The 15,675-nt window shown below is 43.2% G+C and overlaps 1 protein-coding gene across 3 annotated transcripts in view; it reads left to right on the forward strand.

Annotated features, from left to right (window-relative positions):
- shroom2a (shroom family member 2a) overlaps window positions 1-15,675 on the forward strand; it is a 247,364-nt gene that overhangs the window by 83,751 nt on the left and 147,938 nt on the right. Inside the window, exon 1 of one of the 3 annotated variants that reach the window (XM_041211559.1) lies at window positions 2,865-2,885. The exons of the other annotated variants lie outside the window; for them this stretch is intronic. The gene's annotated coding sequence lies outside the window, so the exon portion shown is untranslated. Of the gene's footprint in view, window positions 1-2,864; window positions 2,886-15,675 lie in introns of those variants that run through there. 3 annotated transcript variants of the gene reach the window in all.

The raw sequence follows: 15,675 nt of genomic DNA on the forward strand, positions 1-15,675 counted from the left end.
CCGTGGTCCAACCAGATCCGATGGCAAAACCAGTCGTCCGCCAAATTCATTGAAGCATGCACTTGACCTTAAGGGAGAACAGCTAAATCTTAGGGGAACACTGCTGCTCGCCTGATAGGCTAAATCTTGATTACCCATTGAGATGATGCAATGTCAACCTAAGTGAATTGTGATTTGTTGTGAAACCCAGTTCATGTATGTTTGTTCTGAGGATTGACCTTTTTGGAAAAAAAAGCACGATGCCTAACTTGCACCAAGTCCCATTCACCCATCACCCACTGTGCTCAGCGACCTATATAGGCTCCCAGTCAGGCAATGCCTTGATTTTAAAATTCTCATCCTTATGTGCATATCCCTTCATGGCCTCGCCTCTCTCTGTCTTTGGAACCTCCTTCAACCCTCTAAGATCTCTGCATCCCTCCAGTTGTGGCCCTTGCTCATCCCCATTTTTCCTTGCTCCATCATTGCCTTCAGCTGCCTGAGGCCGAATTCAGGAATTCTTTCCTCTGAATCTCTTGTGCCTCTACCTCTCTCTCTTATATGTCACTGCATCAAACCTACCTTGACACACCTCCTAATATCTCCTTATGCAGCTCACTGTCAAATCCTGTCTGATGACACTCCAGAGTTCCCTTGGGGCCTTTATGACACTAAAGGTGCTAGATAAATGCACTTTTTTTTGTATGGTGAAAGCAATGCTATTGCTTTGTGATCTGATCACCTGAATGCACCTCAAGTTTTATAATTAATGTGCTTTGGTGCTAAAATACCCCCATCATCTGCCCAAATGTGAACGGAATGGTCACGAACTGTTGAAACAACTGCTTATATATATATATATATATGAGCAAAACCATATATGCAACTTGATACCAATCTAGTTACTAATTTATTAGAGTGATGGGCCTCAGTCTAAAAGGTTTTAAGAGTGAGTTGTAATGCTGCCTGCAATACAAGAAGTGTGATTTTATCCCTCCCTTGCCACAGATTTATTTTTAACACTTTTTTCTTGAATTGTTTACAAAGTGCAGCAGGAGAATGGATAATGATCATGACCTCATAGAGAGACCTTGCAGATCCAAGTTTCTAGTATGTGCCTGATGAATTGGGTGGTTTAGAGGTGAAAGAGTAGAAATCGGTGGAAAATGAAGAATGAAAACCCAGGAGGAAGATTTCCTGTGCATTGGGGGTAGCTTAAGTCTGAGCTGCTTCAAAAATGCAGTTTGATCTGAGCGAGGTCATGCAGGGTTTATATCTTCCCTTGTATTCTGTCTTTTACCTTGGAGAAACTGAAATTACTCATGCTATTCTGGAATGGTTCCCATGGATTGACTAGCAACTGAATTTGGTATTGTTTCGTTGATCCCTGACAGTTTTGAACGTGACCTGACCTCCTTATAATTAGTGAATCTTGTAAGAATTTCATGTCACGCTGTGGCATGTTGGCTCACTGTCAACTTGGCTCGGTTTCTGTCATTCTCGCCTCCTAAGGGTTCAAGCCCCACTACAATACTTGATGTATCCTAGCACTGAAACTTCAGTGCTGTACTGAAGAGGTGCTGTGCTGTCGGTGTTGGTTTAAACCAAAGCTCCTTCTCAGGTGGATGTCTCCAGGCGTGATTTGTGACTACGGTTTCTCCCTCAACACAAACAGATTAACTTGTCATTCATTGCATTGCTGTTTGTGGGATCTTGTTGTGTATAGATTGACTGTCGGTTTTGCCTATGGAGCAACAGTAGTTGTTAGTAACTTATTGACTAAGATGTTTCAGGATGTTCTGAATTTGCGATGAGGTGTCAGTTATCCCTGGAGATCTGTGAAGTGTCTGCATTAAAGGTGACGCAGAAGAGCCAGCTCAAAATTAAGACTCGAACTCAAGTTCTGTCGAAGGGTCATGAGGACTCGAAACTTCAACTCTTTTCTTCTCCGCCGATGCTGCCAGACCTGCTGAGTTTTTCCAGGTAATTCTGTTTTTGTTTTGGATTTCCAGCATCCGCAGTTTTTTTGTTTTTATCAAAATTAAGAGCCATTTAAGGCATTCCTTTCACAATTAGGAAATCCTCAAGCACTTTACAGCCATTGAATTGTAATCCTACATGCAGCAGTGAGACGATGAGCAGATAATCAATTCTAGTGATGTGGATTGAGAGCTAAGTATTAGCCAGGACATGGGGAGAACTCCCCTGATCCACTTCGAAACACTGTTGTGGGATCTTTTACTTCCCCCGAGGGGCAGATCAAGCCTCGGTTTAATATTTCATTTGAAAGTTTGGGGGAAAAAGACTGAAAAGAGAGAGAGAGTACAGAGTGTAGCAATGGTAGGATGTAGTAAAGATGTTGCAGAATTGTATATGCTCTATTAGTGCATGGACCAGTGCAGGTCAAGGACTTGGGGAGTTGAAAATTAATTTTTCGATTTTGCTCTAGATTTCTTCCCCATCAATGAGGATGTTCTGATTTCTCCTGTTGCTGCTTCTTGATTTTATCTTAGCTTCTTGTAACTTTGCACAGCCTGTAACCCTGCGCTTCTTTCCTCCACACACTCCACCCCCCATCCCACCCCCGCCACCCAGTGCAACTCTAAAGAGGCCTGCTATTTGAATTCAGAATGGGCCATAGTTCAAAGATCTTGAATTCCTGATGATCCAGGCCTCTTCAGTATGCTGCAATCACGCACTTACACGTCAGATGAAAGTCAGGTTTGTGATGGTTGTTTATGTTCACAGAAATAAGTGGCATGAAAAGAGTATTGTTGCTGAGGGACTGAAAACGTTGAGCAGTGGACTCTCCTCTAGTCAAACTTGGCAATGTTAAAGACCTCAAAGAGTAATGAGGATTTAATGGAGAAACTTGGGCTATTAACCTTTAAAGGAGGTGCCTGAGAGTAAGTATGAAAGATCAGGATGGAAAAAAATAACTCTGGAAAATTAGGAGTCAGGATTGGTACGTTGGTGGTGCAGATGTAAAATTGGGGCATAGCAGATCAATTTTGCAGTGGGACAGACTGGGCCCAATCTTTGCAGGAGTTGGTCTCGATGTTAAACTTGTGGGGCCCTTTTGTTTCGATATCCTGGCTAAATAATTCTTTAAATGAAAGGTTTCCTCAGTTGCAACATCAGCCCCAGCTATGTGATATGGAACCAGGAAATGCTCAGGTCTTTTGCAATCTCGCATTTACAATTTGCAAGACAAAGCATCCTTCATTGAAGTGTAACGTCAGCACCTGACAACAAGCATTGGCAGACATTCCAGGAATGGAAGACTTTCCATGTGGCTCCAGTGGGGAATGCTTCCTCTGAACGCTCTTGTTGCTGATGCCATATTCTCTGGGCAGCCTGAAATTATCTTCTGACCTCAATCCTGCTAATGAAATTGGAGTTGCTGTCATCTATTCCAGCAAGAAAGAGAGCTGGGCAAAAGTTAGCTGACTTGGTGCTCCAATCACCATAGATAGTGTTCTATACATGTTTGGTGTGCCATGTGTAATGGATGCAAAATCAAGATTGAAGGGTGCCACTTTTCTGGCAGGGTGAGGGGTGTTGGTGAACACAAAGGGATCAGAGGAAAGGACTTGCCTTTCTACAGTGCCTTTCACAACCTCAGGATGAATCAATGTTCATTACAATCAATGAACTCCTTTTTGTTTTGATGCAGCAGCTGGTTTCCAAGCGGTAAAGTCCCAAGCACAGCAGCAAGATCTGCGATATTGGTTGAGGGATAAATATTGGCAAGTTTACTGGGGGAAAATGCGCCTGCTGCTCTTCAAAAGAGTGCTGCGGGGTCTTTTACATTCAACTGAGGGTAGACAGAGCCTAGGCTCAATGTCTCATCTGAGGGACGGCACCCCTGACAGCGCTGCACTCCCTCAGTCAGCCTGGATATAGTGCCCGAGTTTCTGGAGTGGGACTTGAACCCATGTATTTCTGACTCCAAAACCAAGTGCACTTTGGGCAGTCTGCACTGAAGCTAGTTTATTGACCATTGCCACGATTGGTACTGCAGTGTGAATGTGTGCAACATGGCTTATGTGATCTTATTTTCATTCAGTAATGCCCTTTTAATAAGTTATTTCTACAGATACAGCAGAGTAATTTGGTGTCATTTTAATGTCTTTTTGCTGGCATTCAGCAATAGATCCTGCTTCTTTATAAATTTGAGAAAGAACTAGCATTTATATAAATGTCATCACATTCTGTAGGTCCCAAGTGATTTACAGCCAATGAATTACTTCTGAAGTTTAATAAATTTGATGTGGACCAAAGAGACACTGAAATTAGTGAGCTCTAAAAGCCCAAAGAAACAGAAAATTAATGAATGTTCTGACTTTGGGGGGTGGTGCTTGAGGGATGGGCTCTGGGAGAGCTCCTCTTCGCAATAATGTCATGGGATCGTTTACATCATCTGAAGGAGGTCTTGTGGTATGATGGGTAACATCCCTGCCTCTGAGCCAGGAGCTCCAGGTTCAAGCCCCACTGCAGGACTTGATGGCCACTGTAGGTGTGTTCATAACGTGGCCAAACAGGTTATCAGCCTGTAAATTCTTCTGATATGCCTATGGCAGGTGTTAAGAGCAGGAGAGTTTCCTGGTCCACCAGAACCATGAGTAGCTGCAGCGTGTCTCCATGTTAAAAGACTCCACGTGCAAACTCTTGACATGGATTCCATGGCAATTGTCCTCCTCGCTTCGAGGGACTGCTCTAGGGAGAGAGATTTTCATCTGAGAGAGCAGCCTTGGTTTAACTTTGGATCTGAAAGGCAGCAGCTCCTCAATGCTACATTGAAATGTCAGTTCAGATTCTGTGTTTTCTAGTGGAGGGGGCAGAACAGAGTGAAGTAGCTTGTAGTTGTTTCAGTGAACAGGAGAGAGATGGGGTGAAGTGAGTGGAAGATGGATGTTTTCAAGCATTCACTGCCTCCACCTGCAACACATATTAACCGCAGTGTGTACCATCTGCAAAATGCACTGCAGCAACTTGCCAAGCCTCCTTCAATAGCACCTTCCAAACCTGCGACCAAATAGAAGGACAAGGGCAGCAGATAGATGGGAACACCACCACCTGGAAGTTCCCCTCCAAGCCACTCACCATCCTGACATGGAAATATATCGCCGTTCCTTCAGTGTCACTCGGTCAAAATCCTGGAACTCCCTCCCTAACAGCACTGTGGGTGTACCTACACCACATGGACAGCAGTGGTTCAAGAAGGCAGCTCACCACCACCTTCTCAAGGGCAATTAGGGATGGGCAATAAATGCTGGCCTAGCCAGCTACACCCACATCCATGAATGAATACAAAATTAAAAGTAATTTTCCTAAGCTTAAAATGTAAGTTTCTCTTACTTTAGAGGTGAAGATGCACTGTTTTTGGAGTCCTCAAGAAATGCTGCATTATGTTGGGGATCGAAATTAGCTGGAGGTAGAGCAGATCCACTGAAATGCAGGGATAGAGAGAACGATGAAGCATTTCTTAGTCTGGGCAGGAGATGTTCTAAGTTTTTAATGAAGTGTTATTAATGGGACTACATCTGGCTGCAAATAGTTGTCTGTCTCCCACATTTGCCTATTACAGCAGTGCTGATGAGACCATGTTTGTTGCAGGCATCAGTTCTTCCACATTGTCCAACTGCAAAAATCACTTACCTCTGTATAGTGCCTTTAATGTAGGAAAACGTTCCTGAGGCACTTCATAGAACTTTTTAAGCAACAATTGACATTAACGGGGTGACCAAAAGCTAGGTCAAAGAGGTAAGTTTTAAGAAGCGTCTTAAGAGAAGGAGGGCACAAGAGAAGTGGGGCGGGGGGGAGAATTGCATAAAAGAGGAATGCCAATAACTGTTGAATAAGGGAAAGGTATTGTGCAGTAATGACTTGCCCTCTCCTTTGATCAGAATATTGGGTTCCATTGAAACAACAGAAACTTAATTGCGGTGTGGCCTGTGGAAAAGTATTCCCGTGGAATTTAAAATGCAGTTTTATAATCTGTTCCCCTGCTTTACAGCCGTGACCTCCCAACACCCACAGCCTTTTGAGAGAGAGAATTCTAGATTTCCACTAACTGTTTGTGTTGTGCAGTAGCTGTGTTCTAATTTGACGATTCTGTACCCTGGTTTTTGATTTCCCCACCTTGGAGTTAAAAAAGCTTCTTTATGTTGAATCCCTCCTTATTTTTTAAAACTCCTTGATTGATCACCCCCATAACATTCTAAACTCATTTTCTGGATGAACTCTCAGAATCTCGGGCCTTATCTTAGATTGATTTACTTCTTATTTTTTGTCTTCTGAGTTACTTGGGCAATGTTTTTATTTAGAGCATTTCCAACAATATGTACATTTTTCATGGAGCTTAAAGGTTGCAGCCATTTCTCAAGATGTTAATATGTTAGCTTCAAACTCTTTTTTTTTGCCAGCCCACATCTTTTACCCCTCTTTTCTATCTTGTTCTCTGACCCTCATGTTTCTGTCAGCCTTTTCTTTTTCCTGGTGACTCATATCTTACATAGTACCCCTTCCCTTCACCCACATTTCTCCGCCGCCACCCCCCCCCCCCCCCCCCCCCCCCGCCTCTTTCCCCCATCTTGTGCTTTGATGTTGGCCTCAGTTGGATGCCTGACCATGTTTATTAATCTTCCAAACTGATCTACTGAGAATCCACACACTCATCCTGCTTGGCTGATGTTGACTGCTCGCTCGCTCCTTCCACGGGGACATGAGTCACTTCCCGAAATCCAGAGAGATTAGCTATAGGTTGCCTAGAGCTATGAATCGGGGGGGGCCTGTAAGTATGTTTGGAATGTGTCTGTGCACTGGTAAGCCTGACATTACCCCTCCGCTGACTCAATAGTAGTGCTGTGGGAGAATCAGCCGGATAGAGTCTCTGTAGATAACCAGCAAAAATTATCAGCAGCTCAGTGTTAAATTTGTAAGTACGATTCTAAATTGTGGGAACTGTTTCCTGAACCTGAACCCAGGCCCCACTGTTAAAATGACTTGAACTGTGGTTGCACAGGCTGGCTGTGAAAACCTGAAACCTGGCTTATTGTAAATGGACAGTCCTGTACCCAAGCAGAAACTACATGGACAGCAGCGGGATTGAAGACACAAAGCTGCAGTTGTCGAAGATTTGGACACACTGTGTTCATGATTGTTTATGAAAACACAGGTAGTGAAGTCCTCACCAGTCCAGGTGAGGGGTTAGGTAACGGCTATAGACTCATAAAATAGGCACATTGTGCTCTCTGTAAGAGCAACTCGCCTTGTCCCACTCTCCAGCATTTTCCCTATAGTCCTGCAAATGGTTTCTCTTCAGGTGTTTATCCAAGTGCTCCTTCACTAGCTCAGCCTCCACAAGCCAGAAGGGGAAGACTTGAGGGTGAGATATCTGGGCTGGTCAGCTGTACCTAAGTCATTGGCATAGCACTAAGTATTTTCATAAAAATGGGGAAGTTCTTGACTGGAGAGTGATGTGGCACTCGTCACCTCAAGACTCCTCAAAAGTTCTTCACAGTCAATGAAGTCCTTTTTGAGATGTAGTCATTGTTGTAATGTAGAAAATAAGCTGGAATATATCACCCCAGAAGCAGCCATTCAGTGTTGATGCTCCACTGCAGCCTCCACCTATCTTTCCTCACCTAACTCTATCATCCGAACCCTGGATTCCCTTCTCCTGCATATGCTTATCTAGCTTCCTCTTAAATGCATCTATACAAGCCATCCCAGCTACTTCCTGTGGAAGTGAGTTCCACATTCTCACTACTCTAGGTGAAGATGTTTCTTCTGAATTCCTATTTTGTTTCATGGGGACTATCTTATATTGATGGGCTCTTAAGATCTCATGGCACTATTTCGAAGAGTAGAAGGTTAGTTCTCTGCAGTGCCAAATTGGTTGACACGTTTCAGGTAATAAAGCCATAAGAAAAGCAAACCAGGCACTAGGGTTTATATCCAGAGGGATACAATTGATAAGTGTAGAAGTTATGCTGAACCTGTATCGAACTTTGGTTATGCCAAACAACAACTTAAAGGAATAAGACGTCCCAAGATGCTTCACTGGAGCACTTTTAAAACAAAATTTGACATCCAGCCACATAAGGAGATACTAGATCCAAGGAACAAAAGCTTGGTCAAAAGGTCTGTTTGAAAGAGCTTTTTGAGTAGAGTATACAGTTCTGGTCACCCTATATGGAGGTGATATGGATATGGAGGCACGGGAAAGAGTGTGAAAGATTTGCAAAGATTAACCTATTGGAGATCTTTAAATTATGAAAGGTTATGAGTGAATAGGCAGAGTGGGGAAGAGCTAAACTCACTCAGTACCACACTGGAGCGTCAGCCTGGATTTTTCTTTTAGCAAAAATATGCTTTATTCATAAAATATCTAAAAGAGCATTGCAAAATATTTCAAAATGGCCATCACAGAAATTGCAATGATATTCGAATTATCTACATAGGTCATGTTGCACTCAGGACTTTGTGCTCAAGCCCCTGAAACGGGACTTGAACCCACAACCTCCTGACTCAGAAGGCAAGCATGCAATGAGCTGAGCCACTGCTGGCCCCTTAAAGCGAGGGTGGGGAAAAAAATGAATGCATAACTATGGGAAAGGAGGAATGAGTCTTTGTATAGCACTGATGGGTTGCCACTCTTTCCATCAGTGCAAAAGCAATTGTTGAAAATCCATCTCACACTGAACAGGAGCTCACTGTTTCTGCAGCCTGTCAGAATTTATTACCCTTTGCTGCAGACCTGACGTGAAAGGAATGCTGTTGGCAAATGTGGAATCAATTTTAAGAGCTTGGCTGCAAGTTATCAGAATGTGCTCCGTCGCAGTGAGTGCTGCAAGGAAAGCCTGCATTCCTCACGACATTCCTCAAAATTTCCATCAGGTGAGAGACAAATGGAAAACATCCCTCTGTTGAAACACTCGTGGCATGTGGGAGTGGCTCCCACTCAGCACCTGTGATCTGTGGCTTGCCTGGTGACCGACCAGTACACATCAAGTCTTCGATCTCTGGCTGATTCAGTCAGCTTCTCTGCAACCTCTGTGCGTCAAGTGAGGGGGAGAAAATTTAAACTCTATGTGAAAATCTAAAAATAATATGGTCATTGTATCAGCATGTTTCCTCCCTTTGGCTGTGTCAGAGGGGCACGGGTTAGTTTAACAAATTTCTCAACTTGCACAAAATATACAACCATTCCAAAGGAAAGGTTCAGGTCTAACGATGAACAGTGCCTTAGGGAGGTGGTGATGGTGGAGGAGAATGGGTCGGTTCCTAATGCCTCAGAGGTACAGAGCTCCTTGATACCCTGGGTTTACCCAGCGGGTGATCCCAACCAGGGTGGTCTCAGCCCCTCAAGATTAAGTAGGAAAAATGGTTCCTGCTCTTCATTGCTAGAAGTTCAATCATGTGGCTTTGGGTATAGAATTGAGGTGAGGCTTTCCTAAGACTCCTTTTTCTCCCAACCATAGGACAGAATTTTACTTCGTAGGCAGGGGTGACCATAAAATTTCGTGGATGGCCTTCAAGCTGGGAGCGGTGGTGGGGTGGGAGGGACATGCCTCCATCATCAGCCTCCTTTTTAACATCGGACACCCCCCTCAAAGGGACTGGCCCCTGGAGATCCTCTCTCTCCCTCCTGACCTCTCTGCCAACACTTTCACCTGCTTCTGCCCACTCCCCTGGGCCTCGCCTCCTCACCCTACCCTGAAACCTCCAAAACTTACCTGGTCCTGGACTCCAGGGATGTAGGCTATGGGGACCAGCCCTGTCCACTGCAGCTTCTGGTGCTGCTGGAACTAGAGAGCTGATGGCCAATTAGATTGGCAATCAGCTCTCTGAGGTGAGAGTTCCTCCCAAGTGAGGGGCAGAAGTCCCACCTCCAACCAATAAATGCTTGTTGGAGTGCTAAATGGCTGTGGAGCAGGCAGCATCGGCAGGGATGTATTCTCGGCTGACTCCTCGGTTGGTGGGAAGGGAAGCCCTGTCATCCTAAAAAGCCTGGCCATAGTTTATTAGCCTATCGGCATTCACTGTCCAGATGGACATTAAGTGAAATGCATCAATACTCATTTTACTATCCTCCTGCTGTTCAATTTTATTCTGAGCACACTCCCTTCTCTCCTTTGTTTCTTTTCTGTTTTCCTACTTCTCTTCCCTCTCGTCACAGATTCCTGACTGCGATGGGGATGGGAGGCCAGTTTCAGGGCCAAGACTCTCCAGTGCAACTGGAAGTTGTCATGTTTTTAACAAAAGGTAATTGGCGTTAAACGTTCATCTTATCTTCCTCTATCCACCCTTTCCAGGCATCTTCTGGTTTTATTTTGGATTTCCAGCAAATGCAGTATTTTGCCTTCGGCTTTATGCTTGGGAACTAATCTAACATATAAAATAGGCGACTAGAGCAATTAGTCCGAACCCTGAAAAGTGTCAAAAGTTGTACTTGCACCTGTAAGGAAACTCCACTGAGCTTTGACAATAATTGTATATCTGTCTGAGAAATACCCCCTTGCAGTGTCTTTGGGCATTTTCCTGCATTAAAGCTGCTTTATTTATCCCTTAACCAATGTCATTATAACACATTGGTCATTGTCACATTGCTTTTCTGTGGGACCTTGCCATGTGTTAATTGGCTGCGTTATTTCCTACATTACAACAGTGACTACACTTCAAAAAGTACTTTATTGGCTGTGCAGTGCTTTGGGATGCCCTGGGGTGGTTCAGATTTTCTCAGTAACAACAGGTCAGAGTTATCCTTTAGTCACCCAGGGGATTTTTCCACTGGAAATGCTCTCAGAAATGAAGAGAATCACTGAAGCAGAGCAAATACTGAAACTAAGCGAAACAGAATTTTCCAGTAAGGTGATTCCGTCTGCCAAGTCATCTGTAGGTTGAGTTCCTTCTTGACAGTTCCAAATTACAGCGCTGTTTGAAGCCCAAACCAAGCCCTTCATATAATTTGTAAGCAGTCCCAACATTATGAGCACTAAGGGGCTTTTTTAGTCTCCTCTTGAAATCAATGCTGATCTTCCAAAGCTCAACAGCTCACCACGTGAATACTCTATCAGCTGGGACTTTCACTGAACTTTGACACTCTTAAGTGGCTCAATCTCTTGAGGGGCAATGGTTACAGGATGGTTACTATTTACCGGTTAATGCTGCTTTAGTCAGCAACAAGTCACAGGCTCATTACTGATCGCTTTCAGATGAGGATTGGGGCCTTACCTCCCTTATGGGCTTATGTTTCTGTTTGTGTCCAACAATCACTCTGGCTTCAAATTCTGAGCAAAAATGACATTTTAATGCTCAGCTATAGCCTATACCTGAAGAGGCTCTTTACATTGACTTTCAGTTGCTTATACACAAGTGTTGCAAGAACAGTGTGAATCCAACAAATGGCTCATGTGTTGTTTGCCTTTAAGCAGCATTAGGGTTTTGACTTATACATGCTGTGTCGGATCAGACGCCCATCCTTGTAGGAAAAAGCAGTTGAGTATGTCAAACAGCATGTGGCAGCAAATGTCTCTCTATAGGAGGGCAAAGACATTAAGCAGAGGCTGAGTCCATAGTGTATTCAATATGACCTCTGCTACTTAACGCAGCACAGCATTGAACAGAACCAGACTTCTCAAATCATGGAAGTAGCCTGCCTTCAATCAGAACCATATCCAACTGATGCCTACTCACAGCCCACTCACTCTGAATTCATGGCAAAGGCTATTAGGTAGGTTACCAACTCTGGCTGGTAGTGTTCCTGGAGGTGTTGTTGCATGAACCCCTGCCTTCAACTGCCCTCTCCAGTCAAATGGCGCTTTTCTTAGTTATCGGGAGTGAGGGGAATGAAAGTGTTCAAAGAAATTGAGGGAAGAAGACTGAATTTTTGTCTCAGGCCCCCATAATTTTTCTCCCATGGTTGCATGCAGCAGTGTTTAAGGAGATTAACCTGCAGTGCCCAGAGATCCCAGAGCAGTCCGTGAGAGTTGGCAACCCTCGGCGTTAGTTTAAAAGGAAATCCTGAGTTGACCAAGTTTAAAGAAATAATGCAGAATAATGAGATGCTGTTGCATTAAATAGGGTTCATCAGATTCACCGAGGGGTTACTACTGTTCCAAAAGAAAGTCAAACAATAACAATTTTTATATTTATATAACGTGTTTATGCACTAAAATGACCCAGGACACTTTACGGGAGTGGTATAAAGTAAAAGATTGAGACTGAGCCGCACGAAGCTATATTAGCATGGAGAGCTTGGTCAAAGAGGTAGGTTTGGAGATGCTTCTTAGCAGAGATTTAGAGGGGCAATTCCAGTTTTTTTGGCATTGGCAGCTGAAGGCATGGTCACCAATACTGGAGTGATTTAAAATAGGACTAATAAATAGGACGATACAAGCTGGTCACGTATTATGAGGGAGGCTTGGTGATCAATGATCAAAGAAGATGCTCCCATGACAGGGAAAGTATGAATTGAATTAAAATGGAATATCGTGTCAAAATGTGCGCTGTTTCAATGTCTTTGGAATGAAGTGTTAATCTGTTTGGAATACAGAGTGGTAGAATTGGATTCCCCTGCAGCAGCACTCACTGCTCACGGACAGAGACCGGCCCTCGTTTTATCTCAGTAAAAACCATGCTCGGTTTCTTACGAGTGAGATTTGCATGTTGTATGGCAAGAAGTGAAACCAGTTGGACATTTGACTAGTATTTGTTTAAGAGTTTATTTTATCAAGAGTTCACCGAGCAAGCCATCGGTTTGTTCACCAGCAAGGTGTGCATTCTGTCTGGGCTAGGCAGGGTGAGGGAAGACCTTTGTGTTGTGGATGTGCAAATGACAGCACTTTCAGAATAGACTGACAATTCTATTTCATTTTGGATTGTTTCATTCCAGACCGAGCATTGTCCAATGAACCCTGATGTGGTAATCTGCATTTTTGATCAGTTTATAAATGATGAGTAATAGACACAGTTATTGGGGGGATGATTGTAATACCCATATTCTCACAGGGTATGCATGTGAACTTCAGATTGAATTGAAAAGCAGAGAGTCTGAGCGTTTTTTGGTTGTTCGTATGTTTACTTCCTCGGTTACTGGATGGTGGTAGATGTTTGTTAATAAATATACACACATGAAGTACATTTACCTTTATTGAGTGACTTGTGTAAGGGGTTTTTGACTAAAATTGGTTCACGTGGCTAAAACTATGTCTCTTGTATCCACACCCATGGCCATAGTAATTTCTATTGGTATTTGGTTTAAACTAGTGAGGATCATGTTTTTGTCTCTGATTAATGAGATCAATTGTGTGTATGTTACAAGAATAAGAATTATGTCTCAAGCCCATATTTATGTGTTGTATGTATCTTGACCATCATCGAGGCAGGTCTTGCGGGGGAGCTTACACACAAGACCATGGCAACATTGATGGCTCACCTGTACAGGGGGTGGGAGGAGGGAGGTCATAAAAGCAATAGTGATAAGGGATTTGATAGTTAGGGGCTTCTGCAACTGCAGACTGGACTCCAGGGTGGTATGTTGTCTCCCTGGTGCCAGGATCAAGGAGGGGGGGAAGTTGAACAACCAGAGGTCGTGTCCAAATTGATTCCAATGATATCACAGCTGCAGCAAAAAAAAAAGGGTTAAATATTGGTCAAAGAAACAATCACAGATGTTGAAAGGAATGATATGCAACAAAGATCACCAAATGAGGCCATATGGGTTGAACTGAGTAACAAAAAAAGGGCAATCACATTGCTGGGAGTGTACTATAAATCCCAAAATACTCAGAGGGAGATGGAAGAGCAAATATGTAGGAAAGTAGATGAGAAATACAAAAACAATAGAGCAGTATTACTAGGGAATTTCAACTACCCTAATAATAACTGGAATAAAATCAGTGTGAAAGGTGTGGAGGATGCAGAATTCTTGAAATGCATTCAGGAGCACTATTTTTGCCAGTATGTAGCAAACCGAACAGGGAAAGGGACATTTCTGGATTTTGTTTTTGGAAATGAAGCTGGACAGATGAAGCTGAATGTGGAATGGGGTATGAGTGGATAAGTATCTTTGTGGTAGTGATCGTAACTCAGTTAGATTTAGCATTGTTATGGAAAAGGATAAAAATAGACCAAGAGTACAAGCTTTAAAATGGGGAAAGGCTATTTTTAAAAAGCTAAGATATGATTTGGCCAAAGTGGACTGGAAACGGCAACTGCATGGCAAATCCATGTCAAAACAGTGGAGATATTCCATGGAGAGATTCAGAGGGTTCAGAGCAACATCTCCCAGAAGGAAAAAGGGGGGGCGCTTCCCAAACCTAGAGCCCTTTGGATGTCCAAGAGTATACAGAGTAGGATAAGGCAAAAAAGGAAAGCTAATGTCAGAGACTGAGAGCTCAATACTGCAGCAGGCCTAAAGAAATATATAAAACATAGGGATGGAATTAATAAGGAAACTGGGAAAGCAGAGGACATGAAAAAACATTGGTAAGCAAAATCAAGGAAAATCCGATGATGTTTTATAAATAAACAAAAAGGAAAAAGGTAACTAAGGAAAGGTTAGGACCAATCAAAGACCAAAAAGGTAACCTGTGTGGGGAGGTGGAAGAAGCGGCCTTGCTACTTCATGAATATTTGGCATTTGTCTTCATGAAAGAGGGGGAAAATGCAGGCATTGTAGCTAAGGAGGAGTCTGAAGTATTGGTTGGGATAAACAAAGTGGGAGAGGAAATGTTAAGGGGCTCAGCATTTTTGAAAGTGAATAACAGAAGCAAGAGAAGAAATAAAGGGAACTCTGACCATCATTGTCCAATCCTCTCTGGCTGCAGGCATGGTGCAGGAGGGCTGTAGGACTGCTAACATTGTACTGTTGTTTACAAAGGAATGAAGGGATAAACTGAATAATTACAAACCAGTTGGTCTAATCTCAGTGATGGACAAATTATTGGAAAATATGCTGAGGGTCAGCATAAACTGTCATTTAGAAAGGCACAGATTAATTAAGGGAAGGTCGTGTCTGATGAACTTGATTAAATTGTAGTGGTAGCAAAGAAGATCAATGAGGATTTTTAGCAAGGCTTTGACAATGTTCCACATGACGGACTGGCCAGAAAAGTAAGAGCCCGTAGGATTTAAGGTAAAATGGCAAGTTGGATCCAAAGTTGGTTCAGTGACTGGAAGGAAAGGACAATGGCCTTGTGATGGGAAGGCTGTTTGTGGTGGGGTTCCACAGGCTTCAGAACGAAGTCCCTTGCTCTTCATGGCATATATCAAATGATTTTGATTTAAATGTAGAGGACCTGATTAAGAAGCTTGTAGATAATACCGAAAATTGGCTGTGTGGTTGATAGGATGCAAGAAAACTGTAGGTTCTATGAAGATATCAATGGACTAGTCAAGTGGGCAGAAAAGTGACAAATTGAATTCACTCCAGAGGAAATGGAGATAATGCAGTTGGGGAGGATACACATGACAAGGGAATAAACAATAACTGGGAGGATACTGAGAAGAGTAGAGAAGCAGAGCAGAGTGCATGTCAACAAATCCCCAAACAGTAAAGTACAGATCAGTAAAGTTGTTAAAGCACAAGGGAATCTTTCCTTTTTTAGCCTAGGGATGGAACATAAAAGAAGGGAGGCTATTTCAGACTCCATAAAATACTAATTAGGCCACAGCTAGAGTCCTGTG

This window comes from Carcharodon carcharias, chromosome 18, assembly GCF_017639515.1.
Source record: "Carcharodon carcharias isolate sCarCar2 chromosome 18, sCarCar2.pri, whole genome shotgun sequence".
Lineage (NCBI taxonomy): Eukaryota > Metazoa > Chordata > Chondrichthyes > Lamniformes > Lamnidae > Carcharodon > Carcharodon carcharias.